At 43.9% G+C, this 9346-nt stretch overlaps 1 non-coding gene across 1 annotated transcript; it reads left to right on the top strand.

Moving 5' to 3' along the window:
* Nucleotides 1-7983: 7983 nt before the first annotated feature.
* Nucleotides 7984-8058, top strand: Trnas-cga (transfer RNA serine (anticodon CGA)). Its single transcript has one exon. It is a non-coding gene; the product is annotated as a tRNA-Ser (tRNA).
* Nucleotides 8059-9346: the final 1288 nt, after the last annotated feature.

The raw sequence follows: 9346 nt of genomic DNA, 5'->3' as shown, positions 1-9346 counted from the left end.
CTCCCTTTACTATCTGAATAATTTCTTTTATTTCATCATACATTTCTTCAATTTCTTCGTCATCTACAGAGCTAGTTGGCATATAAACTTGTATGCGTTCACTATGCTGTTTGTAGAAGGTTACCCGCATTCCTATTTTCCTATTCATTATTAAACCTACTCCTGCATTACCCCTATTTGACTTTGTGTTTATAACCCTGTAGTCACTTGACCAGAAGTCTTGTTCCTCCTGCCACCGAACTTCACTAATTCCCACTATATCTAACTTTAACCTATCCATTTCCCTTTTTAAATTTTCTAACCTACCTGCCAGATTAAGGGATCTGACATTCCACGCTCCGATCCGTAGTACGCCAGTTTTCTTTCTCCTGATAACGACATCCTCTTGAGTAGTCCCCGCCCGGAGATCCGAATGGGGGACTATTTTGCCTCCGGAATATTTTACCCAAGAGGACGCCATCATCATTTAATCATACAGTAAAGCTGCATGTCCTCGAGAAAAATTACGGCTGTAGTTTCCCCTTGCTTTCAGCCGTTCGCAGTACCAACACAGCAATGCCGTTTTGGTTATTGTTACAAGGCCACATCAGTCAATCATCCAGACTGTTGCCCTTGCAACTACTGAAAAGGCTGCTGCCCCTCTTCAGGAACCACACGTTTGTCTGGCCTCTCAACAGATACCTCTCCGTTGTGGTTGTACCTACGGTACGGCTATCTGTATCGCTGAGGCACGCAAAAGCACGGAGAAGCATCATCCACACAATTCCGAAGACGGCAAGAGCTGACAAGTGCGAGAATTATCGCACAATCAGCTTAACAGCTCACGCATCGAAGCTGCTTACAAGAATAATATACAGAAGAATGGAAAAGAAAATTGAGAATGCGCTAAGTGACGATCAGTTTGGCTTTAGGAAAAGTAAAGGGACGAGAGAGGCAATTCTGACGTTACGGCTAATAATGGAAGTAAGGCTAAAGAAAAATCAAGACAATTTCATAGGATTTGTCGACCTGGAAAAAGCGTTCGACAATATAAAATGGTGCAAGCTGTTCGAGATTCTGAAAAAAGTAGGGGTAAGCTATAGGGAGAGACGGGTCATATACAATATGTACAACAACCAAGAGGGAATCATAAGAGTGGACGATCAAGAACCAAGTGCTCGTATTAAGAAGGGTGTAAGACAAGGCTGTAGCCTTACGCCCCTACTCTTCAATCTGTACATCGAGGAAGCAATGATGGAAATAAAAGAAAGGTTCAGGAGTGGAATTAAAATACAAGGTGAAAGGATATCAATGATACGATTAGCTGATGACATTGCTATCCTGAGTGAAAGTGAAGACCTGAGTGAAAGTGAAGAAGAATTAAATGATCTGCTGAACGGAATTAACAGTCTAATGAGTACACAGTATGGTCTGAGAGTAAATCAGAGAAAGACGAAGGTAATGAGAAGTAGTAGAAATGAGAACAGCGAGAAACTTAACATCAGGATTGATGGTCACGAAGTCAATGAACTTAAGGAATTCTGCTACCTAGACAGTGTAATAACCAATGACGGACGGAGCAAGGAGGACATCAAAAGCAGACTCGCTATGGCAAAAAAGGCATTTCTGGCCAAGAGAAGTCTACTAATATCAAATACCGGCCTTAATTTGAGGAAGAAATTTCTGAGGATGTACGTCTGGAGTACAGCATTGTATGGTAGTGAAACATGGACTGTGGGAAAACCGGAACAGAAGAGAATCGAAGAATTTGAGATGTGGTGCTATAGACGAATGTTGAAAATTAGGTGGACTGATAAGGTAGGGAATGAGGAGGTTCTACGCAGAATCGGAGAGGAAAGGAATATGTGGAAAACACTGATAAGGAGAAGGGACAGGATGATAGGACATCTGCTAAGACATGAGGGAGTGACTTCCATGGTACTAGAGGCAGCTGTAGAGGGCAAAAACTGTAGAGGAAGACAGAGATTGGAATACGTCAAGCAAATAATTGAGGACGTAGGTTGCAAGTGCTACTCTCTGAGATGAAGAGGTTAGCACAGGAAAGGAATTCGTGGCGGGCCGCATCAAACCAGTCAGTAGACTGACGACCAACATCACGTTTACTCTTACGTTGATTGGACTATTGTGCGCTTCTCCCACAGTTGTCACCTCTTCCCGTGGGCGAGAGTATGATTGCTGAAGTCGGGTGCAGCACGCTGTGCAACCCCAGCCACGTGTCGCGGCGCCTTGCTGCGAGCTCTGACGTCATCGCAGCCGCCTCTGCACACAGCAGAGGTGTCGAGTGGCGCCACTCAGCACCTCGGTGGGTGCATTCTGCACACAGCTCGGAGCCCGCATGCTCACAAGGCCGATAGTTCGGCATTAGCTTAATGTCGAGTGCCTCCTTACTGCTATACTAGCTGCAACTGTTGTCTATCGTACAGTGGCACCAACAAGTATTGGCCCATATACCACCATATACACATCACAAACAAATAAAGGTGATGCCAAGACACTTTATATTTATTCACATATACAGAGGTAAACATAAGGTTTTTCTAGTTTCGCACAACAAAAGTATTAATATACAAAAAAAAAAAAATCAGTTGCTCTACACATCAAAAAATGTGTTGGCACACGTACACCAAAAATGAGTTAAGGGGCTCCGGAAAGGCTCGAAATCATGAAAAGTTCAATTTTTACTTTTTTGCGTTTTCTGAATCTGCAGGCTATTACCTTTCAATAGATATATAATTTATTCAATTCCGAAGACTACAACTATTTTTAAATTTTTTTTGAAATGTGTTCTACATGGGCGTGACCCACTGTGGCGCTGTTAAACTGCTGTCAAATGGTGTTATTATTAAAGTCCGTGTTCACCAGGTACATTTTAGTGATGTGAGATAAAGTATGTGTTGTGGCTAACCTATTTTCAGAGACTTAGCAGCACCTGAACTGTTGAAAAAGTGTATTCACGGAAAAACTCTAAACCCCAATGAAAGTGTAAATAGTGTTATATGGTCGAGAATCCACAAGACTGTATTTGTTGGAATAGAAACACTTCACTTTGGTGTGTATGATGTTGTTGCGACTTTCAATGATGGCAACATTGTAAGGTGCAAGGTATTTAGAAATATGGGAATGAAGATAGGTTCTGACATGGTACGAGCGATGCTTGCTTTAGACAAGGAACGCCTTCGGGCTGCAGACAGGGCTGTAAAGAGTCTAGAAATACAGGCAAGAGTAAACAGGAGGATGAACAAGAGGAAGCTGGAGGAGGAGTTTGCAGAGGATGAAGATAATCCATCCTATGGACCTGGAATGCACTAAAAAGTTAATCCAATCTTTGTCGCTCGATTCCCAAAACTTTTATTTTCTCATACTAATTACATGTTTTCTAAGGATCTTCCAAACATATTTGTTTCAAACTTTCAGTAAATGCTACACAGTACCTTCTGCATAATTTAACACAGCCTTTTTCCAAAAAACTGTATATTTTTGAATATATAAATAAAAAATTGCAAAAAAATGTTGTGAATTTTCATTACAATTGAAAAAAATCATCTTTAATAATTGAATTAAAATTTTGCAAACTCCCTGTGTTAAGTTGTAGCCCATATTCCAATAAATAATCTGTAAAAAGTTCAACTTCCTACCTCAAATACTTTGTGAGGAAAGATGTAATTTATAAGCGTTATTTTAACATTGCAAGTATAGGGCGTTCCGGAGCCCCTTAAAGCCTCTTTAATTCATGTAACTCAAATCCAGTAGCCTGTATGCATACCGTTCCCACTGATCGCAGCTTGTAGGAACAAAGTTTCGAGTAATATCTGATGACATCTTCGGTTCTTCTCAAACAATCCCGTCCGAAACTGCCACGACCTTTTCGAACTTTTCTATCAAAGTGCGCCCAGAAATGCTCTGTCGGGTTAAGATCAGAGCATTGTGGTGGACCGAAAAACCTAATCGGGGCATTATACACTGAAGCGCCAAAGAAATAGGCATGCGGTGTATTCAAAAGAAACAGGCATGCGCCAAAGAAATAGGCATGCGTATTCAAATATAGAGTTGTGTAAACAGGCAGATTACGGCGCTGCGGTCGGCAACGCCTATATAAGACAAGAAGTGTCAGGTGCCGTTGTTTAAATCATTTACTGCTGCTACAATGGCAGGTTATCGAGATGTAAGTGACTTAGAACGTGGTCTTATAGTCGGCGCGCAATCGATGCGACACAGAACCTCCGAGGCAGCAAAGAAGTGGCGATTTTCCCGTGCGACCATTTCACGAGTGTGCCATGAATATCAGGAATCCGGGAAAGCATCAAAGCATCAAATCTTCTGCGGCCGGAAAAAGATCCTGCAAGAACGGGACCAACGACGACTGAACAGGATCGTTCAACGTGACAGAAGTGCAGCCCTTCAGCAAATTGCTACAGATTTCAGTGCTGGCCCACCGAAAAATGTCACCGTGCGAACCATTCAACGAAACATCGTCGATATGGGCTTTGGGAGCCGAAGGCCCACTCCTGTAACCTTGATGACTGCATGACACAAAGCTTTACTCGTATTTTTTTGTTTTATTATCCGCAAAATCGATTTTCGGTCACTTAGTGACCATCCTCAGTGCTGTAATGTACAATTCAAATTGAAAGGCACTGGTATCAACAAGCTTAGAGCGATCACATAAACTTAGTGACCGAAAATCGATTTTGCGGATAATAAAACAAAAAAATACGACCAATGCTGTTTCTTCTTCCAATTATATCCATTATCTGGTCGTGGTGCACAGAACACTCCATGGAGTCGCCAATCAACAAAGCTTTACGCCTCACCTGGGCCTTTCAACACCGACATTGGACTGTTGATGACTAGAAACTTGTCGCCCCATCGGACGAGTCTCGCTGCAAACTGTGATCGAGCGGATGACAACCTCACGAATCCATGGACCATGCGACTCATCAGGGGACTGTTCAAGATGGTGGAGGCTCTCTAATGGTGTGGAGCAGGGCCACTTAGAATGATATGGAACCCCTGATACGTCCAGATACGACTCTGACAGGTGACACGTACGTAAGCATCCTGTCTGATCACCTGCATCCATTCATGTCCATTCCGCGTTCCGATGGACTTAGGAGAATGTGATACCCAACACGTCCTGAACCGCTACACAGTGGCTCCAGGAACACTTCTCTGAGTTTAAACACTTCCGCTAGCGACCAAACTCCCCAGACATGAACATCATCGAACCTATTTGGGATGCTCTGCAAGGTGGTGTTCAGGAGAGATGTCCACCTCCTCGTACTCTTACGGACTGTGGACAGCCCTGCAGGATTCATTTTGTTAGTTCCCTCCAGCAATACTTCAGATGTTAGTCGAGTCCATGCCACGTAGTGATGCGTCACATGTGCATGCTTGTGGGGGCCCTGCACGGTATTGGGCAGGTATACCAGTTTCTTTGGCTCTTCAGTGTATAATAACTACTCCCGAGTTCTCGGAGCCGAACTGTCAGGCTCGTTGTCTTGCTGAAAGTAAAAGACGTCATAAAGACCAAGCTTCTGTGCACTGCTATGTACATGGCCTCGCAACACATCGCCAGCTTTACAATAATCCATGACACCTTCAATGATCGCCCATTCGACAACACCAGAAGCCGACATTCATTCCCCAACCACCATGCTTTCTCCCCCATGTTTTACTGTAGGTAGGAGCTCTGTATTTGTTGTGCGCCACACTTTCCCCTTTCCATCAGATCCAAACAAGTTGAGCTTGCATTCGTCACAAATTAACGCAGTATTCTAAAAATCAATCGATTTATTGATATAATGTTTTTGACAGTAAGGCCTGGTATGTGTGTGAAGTATCGTACAATAAGCTTAACAGCTCATGTAGCCAAGCTGCTAGCAAGAATAATATACAGAAGAACGGAAAATTTTCCGAAAGATAAAGGTAATCGAAAAAGTAGGACATGTTTATGGATTTGTCGATCTGGAAATCGACAGTGTAAAATGGTACAAAACGTTTCAAATTTTGAAACAAACCTGAGTAAGATATGGGAAAAGACGTGTAATATGCAATACCTGAAATAACAGACAGGGAACAGTGACACAAGGTTCACATCATAACGGGCGTGCGACAGGGATGCAGTCTGCTGTTCAATCAATGCATTGAAGAAACAATGAGGGACACAAAATAAAGTTCAAGAATCTTATTAAAACTGAAGATTGAAGGATATTAATAATAAGTTACGCTCATGAAATTCTTATCGTCATTGAAAGTGATGAAGAAATACAGGAACTGCTGAATGCAATGAACAATGAGTACAGAATATGGATTACGCGTAAACTGGAGGAAGAACAAAGTAATGACGAACAGCAGAAATGAGACAGACGATAAACTAAACATCAGAATAGCCGGCCAATAAGTAAATGAAATGAAGGACTTGCGTTACTGTGGCAACAGAATAACGCATGACAGACGATAAGGGAATTACACTAGCAAAGACGAAGAAGACATCTCTGATCAAAAGAAGTCTACTAGTATGAAAGAAAAGACTTAATCTGAGGAGGAAATGTATTAGCGTGTACGTTTGGAGTACATCATTTTGTGGCAGTGAATCATGGACTGAGGGAAAACCGGAGCAGAAGAGAGTCTGGGAGTTGGAGGTGTGGTGCTGTAGAAAGATGTTGGAAATTTAGTGGACTGATAAGATAAGGAAGGAGTTGTAGAGGGTAAAAACTGTAATGGAAGACGGAGGCTGGAATACATCCACCAGAAAACTGAGGGCGTAAGGTGCAACTGCTATTCTGAGATGTAGAGTCTAACACAAGACGATCGTATCAGGCTAGTCAGCAGACTCATGACTCCAATAAATAAATGAACAAATCTTTGCCGGCCGCGGTGGTCTAGCGGTTCTGGCGCTGCAGTCCGGAAACGTGGGACTGCTACAGTCGCAGGTTCGAATCCTGCCTCGGGCATGGGTGTGTGTGATGTCGTTAGGTTAGTTAGGTTTAAGTAGTTCTAAGTTCTAGGGGATGTTGAGTCCCATAGTGCTCAGAGCCATTTGAACCATTTTTTGAACAAATCTTTGTTATTTACAGATGATAACATTCAGTAGAAAGAAACATGAAAATAACGTTTTTTTTCTTCCTACATACGCCACGTTCTGACTATAAGTGTGGAACAACGGACCGTACTATTTTACAGTATGAGTAATGCAGTGATCCCTAGGGGCCAGTACCTGTCCCTAACTGTGGGGAAGAGGGTGGGGTCTACTAACCAGAACAAACCACTGCCAATGAATCTCCATTAAATATAACATAGAATAATATTACTCTTCCAGAATGAGATTTTCACTCTGCAGCGGAGTGTGCGCTGATATGAAACTTCCTGGCAGATTAAAACTGTGTGCCCGACCGAGACTCGAACTCGGGACCTTTGCCTTTCGCGGGCAAGTGCTCTACCGACTGAGCTACCGAAGCACAACTCACGCCCGGTACTCACAGCTTTACTTCTGCCAGTACCTCGTCTCCTACCTTCCAAACTTTACAGAAGCTCTCCTGCGAACTTGCAGAACTAGCACTCCTGAAAGAAAGGATATTGCGGAGACATGGCTTAGCCACAGCCTAGGGGATGTTTCCAGAATGAGATTTTCACTCTGCAGCGGAGTGTGCGCTGATATGAAACTTCCGTACCGGGCGTGAGTCGTGCTTCGGTAGCTCAGTCGGTAGAGCACTTGCCCGCGAAAGGCAAAGGTCCCGAGTTCGAGTCTCGGTCGGGCACACAGTTTTAATCTGCCAGGAAGTTTCATATCAGCGCACACTCCGCTGCAGAGTGAAAATCTCATTCTGGAAACATCCCCTAGGCTGTGGCTAAGCCATGTCTCCGCAATATCCTTTCTTTCAGGAGTGCTAGTTCTGCAAGTTCGCAGGAGAGCTTCTGTAAAGTTTGGAAGGTAGGAGACGAGGTACTGGCAGAAGTAAAGCTGTGAGTACCGGGCGTGAGTCGTGCTTCGGTAGCTCAGTCGGTAGAGCACTTGCCCTCGAAAGGCAAAGGTCCCGAGTTCGAGTCTCGGTCGGGCACACAGTTTTAATCTGCCAGGAAGTTTCATATCAGCGCACACTCCGCTGCAGAGTGAAAATCTCATTCTGGAAACATCCCCTAGGCTGTGGCTAAGCCATGTCTCCGCAATATCCTTTCTTTCAGGAGTGCTAGTTCTGCAAGTTCGCAGGAGAGCTTCTGTAAAGTTTGGAAGGTAGGAGACGAGGTACTGCAGAAGTAAAGCTGTGAGTACCGGGCGTGAGTCGTGCTTCGGTAGCTCAGTCGGTAGAGCACTTGCCCGCGAAAGGCAAAGGTCCCGAGTTCGAGTCTCGGTCGGGCACACAGTTTTAATCTGCCAGGAAGTTTCAATATTACTCTTAATTACAACAAAATACAATTAAACTAAGAAGTGCTCTAAACAAATATTTTTGTCTCCCTCTGAGCACCTAATATCAAATCTAAGAATACAAACTATGAAGGAAGCCATCACCTCATAGCTTAACACACGTAACTTCTAAGTTATTCCAAGAGAAGAATCATCAACTAGTAATCACATTATTATCAATTATTACATTACTCCACACTGTCTTTGGTACTGTTGGTACAATTGCTGAGCATGGAAAGAAACTACCTTGCAGACTTCACTTAATTCATCTATATTTTGCAGTATTTGGGGTATATCATTTAAGGTTATAGCTTTCCTCGCATCTGAGACGACTTGTTCATACATTGGACATGAAAACACTGAAAACACTACATGCTCCAGGGTGCCTACCTCTGCTCCACAGTCACAGGCTGGATGAGGCTGCTTCCCTATCTTCTTCTTTTGCTTTTGCCTTTATCCCGCCGTGTTGGCAAAGTCGGCATGGCTACAATCGGATTTGGCAAGGTTAGTCTGAAGGGGTGGTGTGGTGCCCTTCCTGCCGCCACGCCGTACCCCCTGGGACAGAAACAATGTACCCCAGCTGTCTGCGTCTAGTGTAAACCATGAAATAGTGTGAACGCATTGCAGATGTCTTCGAATCGTGTAACTGAGGCGGGACGTGGGGACCAGCCCGGCATTCACCAAGTGGGATTCGCCTAAAAACCACATTCAGGCTGGCTGGCACACCGGATATTGTTGTTAAACCGCCAGGTGGGTTCGATCCAGGGTCGGCGCGCCTACCTCAGTTCAGGAAGCAGTGCATTAGCACTCTCGGCTAACCTGGAGGGTACGAGGCCACTTCCATCTGGTGGAAATGTACCGGGTAGGGACCATGGCCTGTAAGAAGTGCATCAAAACTTTTTTAGGCTTAAGATGTTGTAGCTTCATTCTGTTTTTAACACTTGT

The sequence above is a fragment of the Schistocerca cancellata genome, chromosome 9 (assembly GCF_023864275.1).
Source record: "Schistocerca cancellata isolate TAMUIC-IGC-003103 chromosome 9, iqSchCanc2.1, whole genome shotgun sequence".
NCBI lineage: Eukaryota > Metazoa > Arthropoda > Insecta > Orthoptera > Acrididae > Schistocerca > Schistocerca cancellata.
This window is presented reverse-complemented; position numbering and strand designations above follow the sequence as displayed.